General features: G+C 41.1%; 1 protein-coding gene across 6 annotated transcripts in view; it reads right to left on the bottom strand.

Moving 5' to 3' along the window:
* Window positions 1-22,383, bottom strand: part of LOC116329136 (neuroligin-2-like) — a 146,307-nt gene that overhangs the window by 65,628 nt on the left and 58,296 nt on the right. For 3 of the 6 annotated variants that reach the window (XM_039618581.1, XM_039618586.1, XM_039618587.1), the window contains exon 1: window positions 1,987-2,674. The exons of the other annotated variants lie outside the window; for them this stretch is intronic. The gene's annotated coding sequence lies outside the window, so the exon portion shown is untranslated. Of the gene's footprint in view, window positions 1-1,986; window positions 2,675-22,383 lie in introns of those variants that run through there. 6 annotated transcript variants of the gene reach the window in all.

The raw sequence follows: 22,383 nt of genomic DNA, 5'->3' as shown, positions 1-22,383 counted from the left end.
CAACCTCAAACATGAAGTAACAAATGACATTTCATTTTACCATCGCTTATTACACCTCAATCTTACAGTTATGAACCCATAAACCATAGAACAGCTTGCAAGGTCGGAATGCTAACGTGCATGAGCCTGTTCACCAGCTGCCATGTTCTACATGCTACCTGTTATTTCAAGACATGCAGTGACATCACTTAGCAGCAGTCAAACAGCAAAGCACTGATGAGGAAATTCAGCTCAAAATTAAATGAAATCAAAGCAAAAAAAAAGCAAAATAAAAAGACAATATCCCTAAAGTAAGAGAGGTAAGAAAAATAATAATAAAAATCATATTGTTTTAAAATTCTGGGCTATGATGATGGAATCAAGCACTGATATGTGACAAGGCTGCATCATCCAAACAAATACATCTATACAAACAACCCAACAGCTGTGCTGCTGCAAGGAAGCTCTGACTTTACGAGAGGAGAGAGAATATTAAAGTGAACACTTCTGAGCACTTCACCTTCCTCACCCAAACATACTTCATTAAACATTAAGACTTAACACGTTTTGTTCCAGATTGTAAGTCCCCCACCTTGTGTTCTCATTCAATCCATTAAGCAGCCGTTCTTTCCTTTTCGTCCCTTTTATCTTCACTTCTAGGCCATTTTCTCTCTAGAAACCGACTGACACCGAGCTCGCCACAGTATTAACTTTATTGGCCCTTAACTGTAGTTTATTGGACGTAGTGCTCTGGGAATGGTGGCAATCTCTGTATGTTCTTGAAGATTAAAAAAAAACATTAGATGAAGCACACGTATTACCTGCGGTGTATATGAAGAAGAATGGTCATGCTACAATTCTGCCACACTGTAGCGTGCTATTTTTTTATTTTTTATTTTGTCTGATATGTAGTGAAACAAATTCCCACTAAAAGATGAAACCCAGGCAAGGCTTCCCGGTCTTCAGCTCCATTCTGCTGTCTTTGAGTAAGCCACCTAAAATGCCAGTGCCGAGGCTGACGTTACGCTGGCCTAAGAAAAGCAATCACAGCTATTTGAACAGCACGCCAACAAGAGTAATACGAAATTCTTCAAAAGTCTACAAAACCACTTTATTGGTTTTCTGATGGATTTTAAATGTCACTTCTCCGTAGCTACAGGCCCCATATCTGTGTGTGTGTGTGTGTGTGAGAGAGAGAGAGAGAGGGAAAGACCAACACACATTCACTCCTTTAAAAATGAAAATATACCATTTCTCATCCATGACCTGTCAGAACAGAGGTCCTGTTGTCTGCCATTAACTGAGCACTGCCCAACCACCGCTGAATATTAATGGAGCCTTCCCTGGATCATCAGCATGTGCATTTAATTCACAATCCTATCTGCATCTTCTAGGGCACAGGCTTTTTTTGACTGCCTGTGTGTGCGTGTGTGTGTGTCAGAGCTGTTGTGAATTTGTTGATTAGAGAAGACGTCTTCTGAGTTCAAGGCCTGTCACACACTGTGCTTGAGATGAGTTACGTTGCAGCACAGACGAATAATTAAGCTGTCATCAATAAATGTAATGATAAAAAAAAGGGATCATCAGAAAATAATCAATACCTCCACAATCGAGAGGGATCGGCAGCCCCGGCTGAGAATAGCAAGCCGGTCTGATTGACGGTCCCCGTGCATGTTGAGCTGATCTCCAATTAAATCGCAGCGATATCTCCCCGCTGTTAAAACCACTTGGATACGCAAAGTGGACCGATCACGTTAAGATGCCACAGCTTATCAACAGGCAAGGCCAATAGAAGGCTCCCGCTGAAAGGAAGAAAATGTGTGCTATAGCAACAAAGTGGCCCGAGGATTTTACATGGGAGTCTCATTCCTCAGTATTGACAGTGCGTCAGGACGGGCAACGTGCGCAATGTGCGAAGTCACCAAACATATTGCGCACACATGAAGCCCGCGGTAGACAGCAAATCTCCAGTCACGTTTGGGTGCTGGTGGTGAACATATGGCTTACCTAAAAGACGCGATGCAAGCACCGGAATTAAGATGAAGAAGAGGATGATGATGATGGCCCGTCCATCTAAGCACGATTCTTCTTTTCTATCCCCCGTCGGCGTGTCGATGATCTCCTAACTAGGCCATTTCTCTCCGGCTCGCAGTTATTTCTCAGGAGAGCAACGCAGTCGCAGGCTTCCGCACATCAGCACACCTTCTCGGTGTCCGTCTTTCTCCGGCTTTTCCAAAAAAAGCACACCTCATACTGGCCCCCTCCTCCTCCTCCTCTCATCCCTCTCTGACAACACCCCTGCTATGTTTCCTTCTCCACGGAATATTTGACTTTTTCTTTTCTTCTTCTTTTTTTAAATCAGGTGGAGACGCAGCAGCGAGTGCGACTCAAACGCGGGAAGGAGAGAGGGAGAACGAGAGAGGGGGGAAAATGAACTCACAGGAAAATAAATGCGTAACGCTATAGCGTCAGGACTCGCGCGTCGCTTCAAAAGTCAACGCAGCGATCTGTCCTCTTTCTCTCCCCCCATTTGCCCGCGCTGATAATAATCCGCGGTGTGCGCCCCCGCTGTGCCGAACGGCCCCCTTTAAAGAAAAAAAAAGATTACAGGTTGACTGACTTAAAACACGAAACAGCGCTCCAGCGAAGACACCCCACCGAAATCAGGTGTCCAATCTCTTCTTTGCGCGCTTGCGTGGTGCTCTCTCTCTCTCCCTCTCTCTCTTCACTTGGTCTCTGATGCTGAGGAGAGAAAGCTCGGAATGAGAAAACAGAGCCCGCACCTTCCGATCAGCCCTGGTGCTTTTGGAACAACACCTGAAAGGCTGTGAATATCAGGATGATGCAGTGGCATTTATTTTTGAAGCCCGCACTGAAGGAGATCCCACTGCTTTTCAATCTCCCTCTCTCGCTCTCTCTCTGAGCGCAGTCTCATCGACTCTCGCGCAATATTTCAGTCTCACTGCTAGTTGTCATGACGAGGAGGCGAGACGCATAATTCGGCGGAAAAGGGCGCTCGATCTGCTGAAATACTCGTGTGGAAAAGCAAAACGCGTTTGCTTCCAGCGTTTATAGGTGATGATCTGTGCCAGGCTGACGTCAGATTTTTGTTTTCTTCTTTTTAATTTTTTTAATGTATTTTTTGTTACTTTTTTGGTGGGTGAAATATGAAACATCGTAATATACGAATGCACGGGTTACATATAGAGCAATAATAATACAAATAACAGCAACAGTAAATGCTTACCTATAATTTCTGCTTCCTGGTTCAGTATATTATTTAAGGAAAATGAGCATGGATGCAGAGCTCAGCTGGTACACAGTAAAGACTACCTGCATTGATGTGACCACTAGGTGGCAGCACAAGCACAACATGCCAGCCAAAAGTGATCAGTTAGTGTCCCTAATAGCGTATTCAAATTAAATCGCTGGGGTTCGCCTCTGTGCTGTGAATTGGCGCCATATAAATACAACTGAGCTGAATCAGTCGTGTTGGCAGTCAATTGTTTGATGAATCTAGCCCCGATAATGACTTTCTATTAAGTTCTGTTTTGTTCTTGGCTCACTCTCGAGGGAAATATGTGGCCCTTCGGCTGCTAGATGCTTTCTCTGTTTGTCATTTGGTCCTCGACAGGTAGCATGAAGCAGGGGGGCTTTTAAAGCTGTTTTTGATCAAAGTAACTGCGGCTGCATCTGGAAGCAATGCCGATAGGAGCGATGAGGAGGGTAAATGGACTGCACTTACATATAGCACCTCTTTACCCTAGCTCTTTACAAAGAGCTTCAGCATTTTTGTCTCTCATTTTAACCACGTAGACACCAAGACGACAGGAGGAAACTTGCTGAAGTTTTGCCCAAGGACACAGTGGGCCCTAAAAGTGAAACAATGAAGACGGGGGCCAAAGAGACGAGGTCAAGCAAGTCAAGTGATGATTGTTGGTCGATTCATGACTCATTAGTGAGTCTTCCCATACAATCTGTGAGGTGTATCATCGCACAGCAAATTTTGCGTGTTACCAAGCTGTGGTCAGGAGAAGCAGAGTGTGAAGATGACACTCAGTATGCTCGCTTTGAATCCACAGTTCAACGTTACAGCCCTCATGATGGAATCTTTCTAGTCACAGGAAACAATGAACCAAGACGTTCTGTAATTTACCCAAACAAGCCTCTTTCGCTGGATGACTGTCTGAGTTTAGACATGCAGACAGAGGTTGATACGTCTTTACGGTCAGTGAGTCAGGTGAGGAGTTCAGTCATTCGATATAGTTTGGAGCCCGGGATGACTCGTGCAAGGTCTTCGGGGTGACTGGACGTACAATCAGAACACACTAGGGGGATGAAGTAACCCATTTTGCCTTCAGAAGGCAGCTTGATGCCTCATGGAAAGAAAGATGTGGCTGGAAGTATGTCTGGGCCACTTACTAAATGCAGATAGGTGGCAGGAAATGGATAGATGGGTGGACAGATAGATAAATGCACACTAGATTAGCCTTCAATTATGATAGCCATTAGTGCAGAGGAACTGCACCGTGACCCTGTAAATCACTTAAGCAAATGTTAGATGATCTTAGCAATATCTCTTTGCTATGTTCAACAATGATGACTGCTCAGTGTAGTGAAATACAAAGAGAACTGGACTCTTTGAGTAGTTTAATTGTGAAGTGAAGAGGTCTGATAGCTAGTTTCACCTGATTTAGGATGCAAAACTGTGACTTCATTACTGTTAGCTTAAACTGACCCTGCGTTTTTAAAATCCCTTTTTTTCTGCATTCATTCATTTCTTAAATGTGTGTACAGTGTTTAATCATCCATTTCTAACCCCTGTGAAACAATAGTGTCACTTAGAAGTGTTCTGAGGTATTCTGCCATATGAAATAAAGGGGGCTGATATTAAAAGGGCACAATTTCCAAGGTCAAGATTTCAGTATGTTAAATGTGTCTTATAAAGACATAGAATGCACCAAGGAAGAGTAATCACACACCGTTAGCAAAGTCTTGTTGTCAACCTGGACAGAGAACCTAGAAAAGGTAGCTGATAAGCACTGATAAGCACTATTTCTTCTGGGCCGGTGCAGAGGGAAATCTTTTTTTTTCACCATTCCTTGTGCAGAGGGCAGATCTCAGGTGTCTTGTTAAAACGAGAGGGGAGATACTGTAGGTACAAAGGTCCCTGAGGCTCTGGCCTCTCATCATAGGTCAGGGAGGAGATTAAAGGGAGTCAACAGCCGCAAGAGTATCATCTGCTGACCAAATATTATTAACTGCAACAACAAAGCGGTATGTGACCAGACTGGGAGCTGGAGCCTTTGCTGTCAGAAACTGTGAGTGGGAGAGAGCTTTTTTTTTCCTGGATTGCATCACAAGCGAGATTTTCAAGGGAGAATAGTGAAACTCTGCGCTGCTGAATTAAACTGTCGACTGGCTTGGATTGCATTTAGCTGGGGTATAAGCCTATTGTAAATCAAGGCTATGCATGCTGATCTCCCATCCATGGGTTGCAAAAGGCGGTATATGACTGGAATAATTTGTATATTGCCCTGATGTTGATTCAAAAAGGTACAAGAAAAGATAACTTTGTATCCAGCGGTCAGGACTGCCGCAAAGTACACGTTCTGTCTAGTCAGATAAAATCCCATTTACAACCTGTAATCCTGTATTAAAATGCTGTCGTGGTCATTAAATAGACTCTGAGCCTCCCATGCTAACTGACTGAGCAGCATCAAACAAGCACACAAGAGAATTAGACAAGCCACGGGATCCAGTTTATGAGGAGACAGCGCATTTCCTGTATTCAGATGTTGTAGAACACCTCCCTCTGCTGGATAGATGCTGTTGTTGCATTTCTAGACAGCCAAAGGTCTATTTGAAGTGCTTAAAGTACTTCGAGGGTACACAATTCAACTCGGCACCCCCGTTTTGTACTTTAAAAAAAGTACTAATGATCTTAAGTAAGTACATACACTCATAACAGACTTAAAAAGCGCCAGTGTTGTAGGACAGCACACCATCATCAGTGGAAACATTTTGTGAATACTTACATTTCAAAATGAGTCAAACGGTCTTAATCTCATTCACTTATTACAAAACCCCTCCATTCAATTAGTTTTTACAGTGTCTGCAGAGAGTAATCAGTAAAGGAAAGCAAGTCGTGTCCTTTGGCTAGCAAGATATGCTTTATAAAACTCTGGATGCGCTGTGAAAAGAGGAAGGGCATAAAACTGCATTGTTAAAATGTAGAGCCCACTCTCATTAAGTTAACGGCTGTACTGCTGCTATAAATGCACTGCTGTGGAGCTGAGGTCCTTGTCCTGCTAGCTGTTTAAGAAACAGGAGGAACATGTGACCAGCGACTGAGGTCAGAGTCAGAGCAGTCGGACAGAAACTTTGGAGCTTTAGGTTATAAATGGGAGAGAAAAATACTCATGACAGAGAGAAGGCTGAAGGATGCTGACTATAGTTCTTACCATTTCCATGTCCATGTCCATTTAGCATGTCATCAAGGATCTAAACACAGTAAGTGTTAAATATCCAGGATGGATGTCTTCTCTTTTATCAATCCATTATTCAGAGTGAAATATCCAGATGACCCTGTCATATCATAAAGGTAACCATGAATCATGTATAGTACTGTGAAGGTAATTAGGCTAATACTAAAATAATGATAATGTAAAAATAATCTTACTATGATGATCGTAGCATATGTATGTATATGATCTGTATGTGCCTTATCTCCTCCTTAATGGTTGGGACAATCTGAATAAAACTTTGCATGAACATTAGACAATTAATAACATCCTGAAAAGCGAAGAAGCAAAGCATAAGGGTGATAGAAAGTCTGATCATTAGCATGTCTGGCTAACCAGCTCGCTTCCTACAGTAATAATCCAGCGTAAAATTATTAAGCAGCAAAAAGCTTCAGTTTATGTAACAAGGAGTTTAGCACACCTGCTGTGTAGTGTTTCCAGTCCTTGATGCTAAATGAGTTTAGGCTAACTTTAACAACTGTGCTTGAATGCACTTCTATGTTATCAGGAAGCTTGTTGAAGCTTTGTTGTAATAAAAGGGGAAGATTATTAGGTATTTCAACTCTAAATTGATCAGTTTTTACCTGAATAGCAATTTTATACCCATGACCCTGGGATCCCCAGGGTCTGGAAGACTATGATCCAGGAAAATCAAGACATTGGGGAAATAACCCTCCAGGAACCTAAGACTCTTATCAGTGGATATTAGTCTATCTGCCATAGTTATAAAAAAGAGAAGACCCCGATTCAGAACTCAAGAGGCAGGAACAATGAACAAATATTGAACAGAAAAAGAAATTATTCTGATTTTGCTTAATGTTCAAGTGTTTGAAGTTTAGATTTTTGAGTTTGCTGAATTTTGGGGGATATCTGCTTTAATGTCCTTATTATCCTCCTATAGGACCAGGCGTCCACATATGTGGACATCACATTTTGGGTTATTTAGACCAAAATACTCAATTTTGCTGTACATGGGTCTGATATCCACTTACGAGGACATTATACTGCTACTGTTCTATCAACATTTTAAACAAATATCCTCATATGTGGCTCTTATTTTTCTTAAAAACAAAAATAAGGTAAAAAAATAAATAAATCTGGTAATTCTTTGTTTTTACATTCATCGGGCCCCAATATGCCCAAATATCAAAGAGAAATTAAAAATGCATGTCGTGGAAGAGTTCGGGTCTTAGGAGGTTAAATTAGCAAAATGGAAGTTTTTGTTATATTATTTTGTTTTTTTATTTTTGTCTTTACTGTTTTATGTCTTGATTTTTAGTAATGATAATTTCAGTTCCCTTTGGTGTGTCTTGGCCTGTTCCTCCTCAACTTTCTGCTTTTGTGTTTTGGTTATTTCCTGTTTTAAGGCCATGACACACTGAGTGCATTGTGAAAAAAAACAACAGCACAAAATTCTGAACTTTTTAAGTAACGTGTATGCACACCAAAAGCATCACCTTTTTGTGAAAAATTAATCCTCAAAAAACGCGTGTTGATGATGATGTGGTCCTGATGTTTCTGAACAAGAAAAGAACAAAACAGAGATTCTGGGTTCATCCAGTTCTCACAGTAAGGCAGCAGCAGGGAGAATTTCATGGTTTGATCCAGGAGTTGAAGCTCTATCACGGCTGCTTTCGTACATATTTCAGAATGTCAGTGGGGCAGTTTGAGCTCATCTGAGGAGGCAGAGAAGTAATTTCAGACAGCCGACTGACCCGGAGCATGTCTAGCTGTGTGTCCGAGGAAAAATGGCATTATTTTACTATTACCATGTCATTGCATATTCAGTACCAGTGCAAGTTTTGAGCAAAAATTCAATTCAATTCCATTTTAATTCTATAATGCCACATCAAAACATCAGTTGCCTCAAGGCACTTAGCATGCATTTGCAGAATATGAGTGCACTTGCTGCCAAATGTATTGGTCTGATTGGTCAGATCTGTTTATTCGCCGAAAACTTGGAAAAATCGAGCTTGGTTGATTTAAAAAAATAAACGCTTCAGACTCATCCAGCAAAATTATGAGGACGGTGTGAACAGCTCTGTTAAGAATAAGTGAATCCACAAAAGATTTTAACGCATCAAAGAGTACCACGCATTTTACACATCCAGTACTTTGAAGGTTAGTTTTCTGCTGTACCTCAATGTTTTTACTTTCTGTTGTTTTTTCCTTCTGTGAGAACGTCAACCCCATCCTACCTATCTTCACCTGTACCAGTTACTTTCCTGTTGTTTAATGAGACAACTATCTGTTTGTATCACTTCTTGTGCCATCCTGTTCTTGGATTTAGTCCCTGGTTTCCAGACCTCACCCTTTTTTCTCTTAGGTTTCTATTCCTTTACTTTTTAGACTTTGTTGTTATTGGATTTTTTTTTCATAGCAGCCATCAAACCTCACTTTTTGCTGAAATATTCTGCCTCCTGCATCTAGGTCCTCACCTCTACAAGCCCTTAAAACAAGCCCTGCAGCAGTCTGAGGCTTACAAAAAGTCTTGAGAACAAAAGTACACGGCAAAGATTGAGGCTGGATGATGGGAATTAATAAACATACTGCGTACAAACCAGTACTGCAGACTGACACTGCACAAGGAACACCGGCAAGAAGCAAAGTGTAGGAAACACGTGGACAAGAACAAGACAGATGGATGACTAATATCAAGAACTGAGGACTTTAAATCTAAAATGAGACCAATGACAGCAGCGCAGATAAATACAGGAAGTAAAACCAAACAAAAACCCCCAAACATAAAATGACTAAAAACAGACATGCGCATGGAAACATGGAAGGAAAAATGACAAAAATAAACACGATATTAAAACAATATCAGAAGGCCAAAACACAAACCAGACCAAACCAGTGTTGGGTGTAATATGCTACTGCAATCACATTACATTGTTTATTAACGTAAAGTGGCGTGGAATTAAACATCACTTATATGTTTTACTGTATAAAAGAATAAAAGCACGAAGATGAAGCACAAACTACTTCTAGGAGAGAAACAACGGCATTAATGGTCTTTGCTAACATCTGCACAGATAGCATGCTAACACAAAGCTAGCAAAAAAAAACAAGAGTTAACAGCTGAGCGGCCCAGTAGCCAGAACCTGAACTTCAAGAGGTAATGAAGGCAGTGATGAGCATTTAGACTTTCAGCATTGTAGCCTCCATTTCTGCCTTTATACTTTTTTACAGTATAATAACTGGCGATCACTTTAAAGTTTCTTTGTGCTCATTGGGAGGGGGGCTTATGTTGGTGTGTGGCACTGTAGGCTAATATTTACATTGCTAACTTGTAATTATGTGACAATGCGTTTCAGGTCATTTTACGCAGTAATGTGAAAGTAAAGTTTAATGAATTACTTTCTCCTGTGTGTAATTAAGTAACATACTGCAAGTAACATGTCGTTATTAATACATTACTTTTTTTCTCTCTTTTTTGAGTAATAACCTCAGCACTGCCCCAAACCTTCATCACACAAATATCATATTGACTCAGGCTTTCTGTTTTTCTGTATAACAGTTTCTGACATTTAATTATTATTATTATTGTTATTTTTCATTTAGTAGTTTAAACATACTAAAAAGGAGCTTAATTGTGTAATTATGTTTTTCCATTAGTGTGCAACACAAGTATTAACATGCTGTCCTTGCGCTCCTACATAGATGTCATTGTAACCCCCTAAAAAGGGGTTTAAAATAGTTCTTTAAAGTTTGCTGTACAGAAAAAAAAAAAAAAAAATAAAAGTCACATTCTGACAAACCCTAACTGTAAGGGGGAAAGGCTATATTTAAATCACTATGTGAAGAAAAAGAAATTATATTTGAGGAGGGCAAATAATTAAAGGTCATCCAGTCCAATCTACAAGACATGATGCTGAGAACATTAGGAGCCGGATTGCAGATAGAGACAGGGCTGGAATGATGATTTGTTCCCTATATTTAACACCCATTTAATCTCTCTCCCTCTTACTTCCCTTTCATTCCTTCTCACTCAGTCCCCCTCCCGTCTGTACGTAACACTTTACAGTCTCCATAGCCACAGCTATGTCTTTAATAGGATGAGCAAAATCATGTTAAAGGATTTAAAACCTCTGCAGTGAAACGCTGTAGCGTTGCCAAGCTCACTCTCTGTCGTTCAGCTCCTCATTTTGTCTCCCCTCAAACACTCTCCTCGCTCAGAATTACTTAGCACTGGCTCACACCGTTCACTCCCACAGACTCCAGACTAATGAGAGAGGGCCAGCAAGGACGCAGCAATAAAAAAAAAGAGAGCAATAGTAAGTGGTTGACTACTTGTGCCACCGTGTTTTTCACACTTTTATGCACAGTGCACGCCACATTAAAAGTTCAATATTTCAACAAGAGCTCTGGTGCAAGCTTCTTTTGCAGGATCTAAAAGAGTATTAAATACTGGCGAGAAAATGTTTCAGTATGAATGTTTGGAAAGGGGCGAAAAAGTGTCTGGTATCGAGGAGCACGACTTGAGGCTGCTGTTGGAATCAGAAATGTGAAACACAGAGGGTACAGCCTGTCCCAGTTTTCCCATCATTGTATCCAAATTTGCCAAGGATCTTTTAAATGAGTTGAAACCCATTCGGAGTGGATTAAATAGGGAAATCACATTACAATATATAGCTGCTGGAAGTGCTATGTGTTATAGTTAATGGCTGTTTTAACACAACACTGATGGGACACAGGACATGTGGGTCATCCAACATCCCACATCCTGTTTAGCAAAGTAGATGAGAGATTTGATTAAAATGTTTTGCCTTCTTTCATTACATGGTGCTAAAGTAAACCCTCGACTTGCCTTTTTATAACAAAAAATTCTACAACTCCTTATGCACTTTTGGTCAGCAGCTGTGAGGTCTTAAATTCTTCATAAGTAACCTTACTCACACTAAAAATGGTCCAACATAATCAAATCTGTTAAAGGTAAGTCAGCTTGTGTCACTTCCAGTGTTCACCAGTCAGATGAGGATGTTTCGTAAGACTAAACACGACGGCTAGGATTATAGTCACACAGATGTTCAGATGGGACATCATTTGTTATTCGCAGTGAATACCTTGACATAAAATCACCATAATTATACTGATTAAATATACCCCTCTTTTTTAATGTCTTTTGCACATGAGCACAGGCATGCTGAAATGTGCACTGAGCTTATTGTAAAAAAAAAAAAAAAGTGTTGGAGAATGAACAAAGCAGCCAGGGGAATGAGCGAAGACATGCCCTTGCTGTGTTTTTCAAGGATGCAGCAGACCTGCGATTCAGTTGCGTTTTGTGAACAGCAGGAGGTGCTGGCTGACTGCGCTTGGCTTTCCTCATCGGTCTCTAATCCCGTACCGGCTCTGTCAGGGGGAGATAGTCACGGTCTGCGAGTAAGAGCATCAAGGAGGAGAGGGAAACCGGGATCGAAAAAAGGAAGATGGGAGGATACACAGGGACCGGCAAGGCAAATGGTGCTTTAGTAAGGTGTTAAGATGAAAAGTGAGGGTATAGGTGGTGTGGGGGGAAAAAAAGTGTTGTGAGTACATCCACAGATGTGTATTTGGAGTGTGTGCGCAGTGCACGTGTGCTAAAGCTGGATGGGTGATCCTTAAGGACACGGTTTGGTTTAGCAGAACCACTTCTCTTCTCGGTGGCTGCCTCTCCTCTCCCTGTCCTCTTTCTCTGTCTTCCCTGACTGGCTTCAGACCAACGCTTCTTCTAGTGTTACAGCCTCTCCCATGCCCCCTACGTCCACCTTCTCTCCCTTTTTCATCCCTCCCTCTTGTTCTCTGTTTTCTTCTTATCGCTCTGTGAAATACTTCCTTATCGGATTCTCTCCCTGAGGCCCTTTGTCTCTTGGAGTTGCAGGTGAAATTAGAGGGTATAATTTCCTACAATCAGCAGAATCTGGTCCACGGCACCCCACCCCCTCCCCGCCTCTTCTGCCCTTCCGCCATACAACCACCCCCTTCTCACAATCCCCACCATGGCCAGGGGCAGAGGAACACCAGCAGACTCTGTGAGAAACCTCACTTCGTTCTGGGGTCACTTTCATCTTCTGATCGTGGGGAAAGCACAAACCGACACAAAGGAAAAGAGGCACTAATGAGCGGATCTTGGTCCAGTGTGTGTGTGCTGAGGTGGAGCGAATGAAGGTTAGACTCAAACGCATGGAGGAAAGTGGAGGGAAATTAAAGACAAAGAAGAAGCAGTGACGAAGGAAAAGCAAAACATTTAATGCACAAACGTATCTTCACACATGGATGTGAACATCACACACTGAAGCAATCTGCCACACTTGAGGAGATTATACCGCTGAGTTTCCTGGATTGTTCTCTTCTGCAGCCCCCGAAACAACCACCTCCCATCCCCCACCCACACAAAATACTGCCTCTCTCCATCTTTCTGCACTGGTCTGGGGTCTAGACTCAAGCAAGGATGCCCCAGTCTTCCACTGCTTACATAAGCATGCCCCCATCCTCTCTTGTGTCCCCAAAGCTGTCCAGTGAACACATGATCCCATCACTCAAACACTGATTCCACTGCTCTGACACTGCTCAGCCTGCAGGAGAGCCTGTTTGCAGTCAATTAGCTTCATATAGCATCTCAGCCATTTGACACTGTCTTAGATGCCGAAAAACCTGCTTTTGTTAACTATGAACAATGCAATTCTGCAGGAATGTTTTTCCCTTCAGCTAATTGTGTTTCTTTCTCTAGTTTTACAGAACAAAGCTTTTTTTACCCCCTTTGTACTGTATGTTGTGCTACACTTCACCATGCAATGATCACTCCGCAACACTGAGAATGGACAGTAAACTGTAATTATCTGGGGAACAGCTTGCGTACAAAGGTGTTTTTCACCTCAGAACTTAGTGTATCCTTTCCCCAGACTAATGAAATCTATCCATCTTTCAGTCTGTCCTTGATCGCACCCACTTCCAGCGTGCTGCTCTGTCTTCACCACCACTCATGATGCTTTTTCTCTTTTGCTCCTCTATGTCTGTTTGTTGCTCGTACCCATTAATCTCCATTAACACAGTAAGAGTATTAATAGTTTCAGGGAGAGGAAGGAAAATGGGAAGCTATTGGGACTTTTGGGACAAATTACATTGGTCATTAAATGACTGATTTACAGTTTGAGCACTTTCTTACTTTGTATGCATTCATGACTGTCCTCATTCCTGTTTCATCCTTATCTTCATGCTTGTTATTAGAATTTGTTAATGCCAATACCATTAGTATACTGTATTGATGCAAATGTTTTGCACCAGTGACTTATGTGTTTGACAATTTTTCTTCTTTCCTCTAGCTAATCAAGATATCGGTTATAGTCTTTTTAATAATCAACTCTATCAAAGTTTTAAATGCTTTGTTGCCCATCAAAGTCATCTCCCATTGTGGTGGCAAAACCCACAAAGTTGCCCTGTAGAGAGTCCAACAAGGACATACAAGAGAAATTCAGGTTACAAGTGTTGTCTATGTCAGCACAACTTTCATTGTGAAGCTATTTTTCAATCGTGACTTAAGGTCTAAAAAGGATGGGCAACTAATTGTTATACAGTGTTGAAATATTTTCGAAGTAGTTGCAACGTAGCAAAACTGGTCAGGGCAGATGGCTGCGCCTCTCTGCTAGAGGTTTCTTCCTGTAAAAACTGAGTTTTTCCTTCCCGCTGTTGCCAAAGTGCTTGCTCACAGAAGGTCATATGATTGCTGGGGTTTTCTCTGTTGTATTATTGTAGGGTCTACCTGACAATATTAAGCACCTCGGGGCAACTGTTGTTTTGATTTGGCGCTGTATAAATAAATTTAATGTGTGTAGTCTAATATAATGGCAGTTGTTACCTTAGTAACCATAAGCAAAATTCGTGCAAATTAGGCAACACTTAAATTAAAAATGATATGATAAAAATGAGTAAAAATGGTAACTCTTTGCAGGGCATTTTGGAAATATGCTGGAGCTCTCCATTCTTTGCAGGGCTTATGTTCAACAGCACTTGTTCGGATTTAGTAACTAGCTGAAACATTTTTTTGGCACTGACTTTACTTGATTAATTAGTATTCCCTTTGACATTTTTTTTTTTCAGTTTCGAAAAGGAACACTTGGATGCAACAAAATTGGCTGTGGCTCAAAACCTTTGAAGTAAAACTGCCTGGGTGAAGTCGACTATTGTAAACTGGATTAAGAGTCAAGGGGGTAATAAGTAATCAGTTTTTCATTCTTCAACAACTTCTGGTCTCCTGCTCTTCTCAGACATCCACTCTCCTTCTCCCTGCTTGCGTCATGTCTTTTACTCTGTCCTACTATTTGCTCAGCTCCAGCAAGAGATATAGCAGTCTGTAGTGCAACATTTTTTCTCATTACTTTCTGAACTGAAGTGCACGACCAGAAACAGATTATTTCAGATAAACTTGGTGAGCTCTGCGTCACTTTTAGTTCATATAAGGATCTGCACTGTGACAGCTGCTATGGCACGATGATAAACGAAGAGGTGAGTCTCAAACGTTCATTAGCTCCTAATTAGTAGAATTGCTGTCTGAAAGATTACTACAACCCACAGACGCAGAAAAATGACACGCACACAGATGATGACGCAAAGAAACACTTTGACGAGATGGAAAAAGAAAAAAAGCAGACTGCTAGCGGAGTGTGACAAATGATGCCTTAAGCCATGACGCACTAGATGGGCTGCAGTCCGAAAAACAATCAGAGAAAAAGGCCTCTCCCTCTTTCCACTCGCTATCCGGTAAGAGTAGCATACTTCTAAATGTGAATTTAGTCAGCGATGCTCAGAAGAAGTAACTGAAGGCACATATGGGAGGAGAAATTTAATGAGCATTGCCATTGCCTCCGCCAGTATAAGAACAATAGCACTGTATGTTTATGGTTTGAATCCACTGCCAGTTTTAACCAACGCTGAACTTGCTGTCTTTAGGTCTGTAAAGTCCACTGTACGGTCTTCAGTGTGATGCATTTTATGGGTCCTCTCTCCAGTAAATTTGTGTCTTAAAATTCATCACCGTTTAAAATCCTTATTGCCAAAAGCTTAGGCTGCCTGCTTTAAAGGCAGATACAGTGGCCTATTAAACCCCCACATTACCAGGATGTAAACTTTTACTACTCAATTTTTAAAGCAAGAGCTACAACATGTGCTGTCCTGAAATAACAGCATCTGTTCGGCACATGGAAGCGACAACATTTTAACATATTCGTCTTGGCTTTCCAAGGCTTATTGTGCCAAGCTCCTCGTGTGCCGCAGCACCTCAAGTTAGAATAATAATCAGTGAGCAGAAATCTCCGAGGAAAATGAAAGCTATTACTCATTATCATATGAACAGATATGTCAGTCGATTTTTCAGAGTCAGTATTAGCGTTATCAATCACAATCAAGTAGCGAGATGGCATGTGGAGTTTGCAGGACTAAAAAGTTTCATGGTAGCTGTTTTTAGCCTTAAAGCAACATACAGTAAGAATGTTTCCTCTTCCTGTGTCTTGGGTGGTGGCAGACATAAATCTAACACATGCTCTTCTGAGACTCCAGAAAGTAAATACAAAACAACATAGCTCCTGCGATCACTCGGGCATGCAAACCGTTCTATGACTGTAACGTGGCAATCATGGAGAGCCTCATCCACACTTGTGTGGGTAGTGACCAAAAGAAGAATTTTGCAGATGTAAGCAGCAGAAATCAGCTTTCCTCCTGAGGATGCTGGACTCACTCTCAGAGTCAGGGTCACTCGCTTAGTCATATGGGAGGGGCTTATAGTAGAGAAGCTACTCCTGTGTATTAAAACGAGTCAGTCGAGTTGTTTGGGCGTCTGAGTAAGATGCTTGCTAGGGCAAGCATTTCAGGCAAATGCAATGGGGATAACATGACAGGCCAGACCCAGGACACGCTGGAAGGTTGCGACTCTCAACTGGCTTCAACTGCTGTCCACCCTTTCCAGAGCAATCCGCCTGGAGGAGATACTGGAGTTTGATTGTCTTTGTGACATTCTCAGTCATCAGGGTCATGGTGGTCCAAGGAGCTTAGAAAGAAAGCAACTGGACTTCCTTAAGTTTCTTGAAGACGTTTCAATTCTCATCCAATAAGCTTCTTCAGTTCTAAAACATGGTGGTGGAGAGTCCCAGGTATTTAATCCTTAGTGGGAGTTGTCCCTTAAGAGGGTCATTGACCCACTATTGATCATGTGCCCAAGGTGTGAAAAAAGGCGTGACTCATTATCAGCAGAGGTTTCAGGTGACACCATCGTGACACCTTGCCTCACCCTATCAAGTGAACCACTGAGATCATCTGACCCAAGATGTGAGTGGGGGCTGAGGCGGCTGGGAAGGGATCTTAAACCTTCATTGTAGGTGGAACACAGTCGGTGTCATAAGCCAGCCTCTCTGTTCAATCACGGTTGTTCACAGTGCACATAGATGGCCTCAATCTGTCTTCTCTGTCCAAATGTGACAGAGTTTGGCATCCTCAAAAGAGTGACCTTTATCCTTGCAGATGTACAGCTGAATCTGTTCCTGTCGAGTTATTTTTCACTAAATTCATTGTTCATGTGGCTAACAGCATATCCACACAGCATTTCAGCTATGTTTAGTGCATGTCTGACATTTGCATTTTAGTCTAGGTAAACCCACAGTTAGTGTAAAGAGTTGATTTTTCACTTGCAATATAAACTCGTAAACTCAGGTCATTTTTTATGATAACGTCACTAATAGGTTTCTTACTACTTACATTGGTTTTGTGGTATCACAAAAAAATTCAGACTTTCCAGATTCCTCCCACTTCACAGGGTTGTCAAGTAAATTTTCTTAATACAGCCAGTCTTAAATTTCTTTAGTGTGGACATTGCTCAGCTGGTTGACACAGGGACAAATAAACATGGTGGATTTAAGTGTCAGCGAGAGTCAGTCAGGAGATTTACATCCACACATCAGTCTCATCTGATAAGCTGACATAAATATCCAGTACACTCATCACCCACTGGTGCCAGTGTGAGAGAGTAGCATGTTTGGAGAATACTGCTGTGTGTCTAATAGTGAGAGTGAAAGGTATCATGTTAATATTTTAAACACAGGCAGTGTCAGCGCTGCTGAGAGACAAGCTTAATGTGGTGACAGATGAGGGGTTAGGGGTAAACAAGGCTTTGGCTGTCCTCCATGGGAATTGAGAGGACAGAGTTGGTGGATTAAACCTCAGTTTTGGCCGAGAAGCATCTTGCCTGTGGCGGCATGTATGCAAATCCATGAGCTGATTACCGAAGGCATGTGCATCAGGCACAATATGCTGGTTCACTGTGCAATCTCAGCTATGAAATTTCACATTTTAGCTCAGAAATGCATGTATAATGTCTGATTAATCCCACAAGATTGGAGGGAAAATTCAGTTGTTGCCACAAAAGCACGTTTTCCATCGGCAGGTTAAAGCACAGGTGTTAATTAGTCTGCATTTGAAACCGTTTGGAACACAACAGTGGGTCACTGACTTGCTCTGTTGCCTCGCAGCAAGCTGTTTCCTCAGAGGTGAGAATGTGACTGTGATGGTGTTAATCTGTTTTAGCCTTGTGATGGACAGACATCCAGCCCAGGGCATGCTAGGATAAGCTGTTGCCCTCTGTGAGGTAAAGGTAAGGTAGGGCTGGCTATTGACCAGTTTTTACGACACAGCACTATAACTGATTTATCCAATTTAAAAAAAAAAATGGACTAGAATTGCACAAGTGGAAGTGGCACAAGCCTCCTATGAATTTATACATGTACAGTTGAGTTCAAATCATGCCCTGGCGTGTACCTCACTGCTTCTAAAGCCAGATTTAAATTTGGTTCACGTGAGATAAACAGCAGGCTCTGACCCCTTAAATTAAACTTATTCAGACTACTCCTGTGCAGTGCTCATCTCTGAACACAGCACATAGAGTAGAGCACATGAAGTCAGGCTGCTGAGAGTACATTTTAAACTAAATAAAGTTGGCATGTATGATCAAAAATACTTATCAAACCCAGCAAAATTAAGCGACACATAAAAAAACCCCTTACCTTATATGATGAATATATGCCCTTCCTCAAATTTGTTACTGGGCATTTAAAAAGAAATATCCATAAAAAACAATAGATGTCTTTTTTTTTATTTTTAAGTGCCCTCTTGTGTGTTAGTTAATTGTGCTACACAGGTGGGGCAGTGCTTGTTCACTGGCTTGCCTGGTGCAGCAAATATAAAAAACTTTTCCCCCCAATCTCTATGTGTGTGTGACAGTGCATGTGTGCTTGTCTTCATATCACAGCAGGTGATTAATTATCATATGCCGGAGGATTTCCATTAGAACTGTCATGCTTTTTGGTGTTAGATGTTAGATTTTCAGTTTTTCAAAGCCCAGTGGCAAAATTCATGGGCACGGATGATGGTAAAGAAGGGATAGATCCTATCTAGAACAGCTACTATCAAATAAGTAATTTGCCGTTAACTTACAAAAGTTGTAAAAGCCCATAGAAAGTGAAATACAGAAATCTACACCTCATTATTTATGGTCACTCTTGGCATGACCATGTCCTGCATCAGCCTTTTTTTTAAACAAATATAAGATCCCATGGCGTTGCCTCTGGCTGGGGCATATGCGGGGCATGACTTGTGCTAAGTTGATAACAACAAAGATCTGCATGGTCTGCTCACAATAGCGCAAGCAAGCCCCCAGCAAGAGACTTGACTGCAATATCCATTAATCCACTGCAGTTTCCCACTGGTTCAAAGGCTGTCTTGCAGCGGAGCTCTACAACATCAAAGAGTGCTCTCTTATGAAGGGTAGCAGTAAAATGTGAAACTCAGCTATCTACCAAGCTGCAGAAGATTCTTTGGAATCCACCAAGAGACGCAATTACAGCTGGTTTTGATTGAAATGACCTCTGCATGCAAAGGGTGAAGATGCTTTCGTTCTGCTCATAGCCCTCTAATGATGTCAGCAGTAATTTAAGCATTAATTTAACGGTACAACTGCCTCTCATTAAATATGACATAAGGTTGGTGATTAGGTCATCCACATTGTACTCTGTACGTAGTTTAATATTAATGATAAAGAAAAAAATATATAAATATGTTTAAAGGTCCTTTTAAAAAAAAAAAAATTGTATTCTACCTAAACAGTCAACTATTCAGATAGCGGTTAAAAATATAATTTCTATACGATTCAAATTACAATTTTTTTTAAAATTCCAACATTAATATCTTCAGTTTCAGCTTGGGTGTATGACATGCCGCATTGATCTTTAGTAGAAGATCTAGAATCCCTGACTTGTCATACGACTTTAGAATTTATTTTTTTTAAATACCTAGCCAAAATTAAAATTCCACTTATATTGTGTTTTTTTTAAACAACTCATGTTTGGTGATTTCAGTTGATTTTTTTTTTTTTTTTTTTTTTGAGATACATGTAGCATAAACAGCTTTCCCTAACATTTGTTAAGTGAAGTCATTTATCAACTTACTTACTGTCAGTGTTGGGAAGATTACTTTTAAAATGTATTCCACTACAGATTACAGAATACATGCCCCAAAATGTATTTTGTAACGTATTCTGTTACTTATACTTATACTTATACTTTGGACTTATACTTTGGATTACTTAATGTATTATCATGCTTTTTACAACTACATGAATGTACTATTGCTGTGTGATTTGTTACTATTACTGAAGGCTACTCGCCATACCAATACCAACTAGATTTATTTCAATCTTAATATAAAATGAATAACAGTAGTGTGGACATTGGGTAAGGCTGCACTTTTTGCAGCGATCTCGTATAGAAAACTATTCCGCACATATATAAAACAGGTCCGCGGCTCCGAACCTTAAAGGTGTAAAACCATAAACAGACCTCTGGCTAATCCATCGGGTTCCGTGTCGGGCTCATAGTCGAAAACTAGCTTTACTTTGTTGTCTGGGTCAACTTTGCTAGCGAGAGACAGAGAGAGGCGTTGAAAGGCTGCTCCAGTGGAACTTATTGTTTCACAGGAAAACACGAACACAGTGAATTTCCTCTGAAATAAACACACACGCTGCAAGTAGGGGTGACATGGGCCGCGAGATTCAGACCCAGGGACTAGAGCCTCTTTATGCGTGTTTTGTTTGGGTTTCCACCGGCGTGGAATTACCAAAAATAGAGAGAGCATAGCCTAACATATGAAACAGGAAAAGACCGCCGTGTAATCCATTTATTTCAACAAAGTAACTGTATTCTGAATACCACCCTTTTAAACGGTAACTGTAACGGAATACAGTTACTCATATTTTGTATTTTAAATGCGTAACGTCAGTACATGTATTCCGATACTCCCCAACACTGCTTACTGTAGATTATCTGGTTGTTGGGTTGTGTACCAAGGTCATCAGCTGTGAACTTGCAGTGTGCCCTCTGGTGGACAAGCTATGCAGTGTGAGTATTCATGTTTGAAGGGTGTTTTTCCTTTACTTTAGTTATTTCATTGATCTCTCATTATAAAAGCTCACACTGATAAATCGGCAAATAGTCAATATTGGCCGATAATACTAATCAAATTTAAAGCACAGCTGTTATCTTTAACAATATGATTGTTATAAAATAGCGAGACCATCTGCAGACACTTTTCTGTAAGAAAAACATTAACTATTTCAGCTGGCCTGTCTGACATCCCTCACACTCAGCACATTGAGAATCATCCTTTAGTTGGTGTTTGTGTGAGCTTAAGCTTGGTGATAGGACACTGTGAAAATGCTATGCTCTTTTTAACAGAGAGCAGTTTATAATTCGTTCTAATGACTCAACACAGCTGGAATTGTGTGCATTTAAGCCATAAATGTTCTCCACCTGTGAGTCATGCAGTCTCTTTCCACATCAGTGTTCTCCCCGATGATCCATACTCATATACCTTAAGAGAAATCTATCTGCAGTGTTTACTTTAAATAGCTTACATATCTTACAACACATTATGTGGAGTATATGTTGCTGTCTTAGTTTAATGCCTATTTGGCAATTGAGCAGAAATTAATTGATGTCTCAAACTTGAAACTGAACAAACATCACGATTCAACAATGATTTGTCTTATTCTCTACATTTATCTAATCTCTATCTCGAATCATTAACCTAAAAAAATATGCTGTTTATACTGACACCTTATAAATGTGGTGCTGTCAGTCTAATTTAGTACAGTTCATACTATCCATTTTTTAGATCATTCTTGTCTCTTTAAAGATCAGACACAATCATTTTCCTCTTAGTTTTATGTCTTTCTATCATTGCAATGTCCTTAAACCATTATCTGTACATCTGTAAAGGTCATGCTTGTTTCATGGATGTATATGTATATGTATATATATATATATATATATATATATATATATATATATATAAAAAAACACCCAGCACGCCCCTCACGGGCGGTTTTTATCCTTCAAGCTCGGGTCCTCTACCAGAGGCCTGGGAGCTTGAGGGTCCTCTTGCAGTATCTTAGCTGTTCCCAGGACTGCGCTCTTCTGGACAGAGATCTCCGATGTTGTTCCCGGGATCTGCTGGAGCCACTCGCCTAGCTTGGGAGTCACCGCACCTAGTGCTCCGATTACCACGGGACCACCGTTACCTTCACCCTCCACATCCTCTCGAGCTCTTCTCTGAGCCCTTGGTATTTCTCCAGCTTCTCGTGTTCCTTCTTCCTGATATTGCTGTCATTGAACCGCTACATCGATCACTACGGCCGTCTTCTCCTGTTTGTCTACCACCACTATGTCCGGTTGGTTAGCCACCACCATTTTGTCCGTCTGCATCTGGAAGTCCCACAGGATCTTAGCTCGGTCATTCTCCACCACCCTTGGGGGCATCTCCCATTTTGACCTCGGGACTTCCAGGTTATACTCGGCACAGATGTTCC

The sequence above is a fragment of the Oreochromis aureus genome, linkage group 10 (genome assembly GCF_013358895.1).
Source record: "Oreochromis aureus strain Israel breed Guangdong linkage group 10, ZZ_aureus, whole genome shotgun sequence".
NCBI classification, from domain to species: domain Eukaryota; kingdom Metazoa; phylum Chordata; class Actinopteri; order Cichliformes; family Cichlidae; genus Oreochromis; species Oreochromis aureus.
Note: the sequence above shows the minus strand (reverse complement) of the source record. Positions and strands in the feature narration are given on the sequence as shown.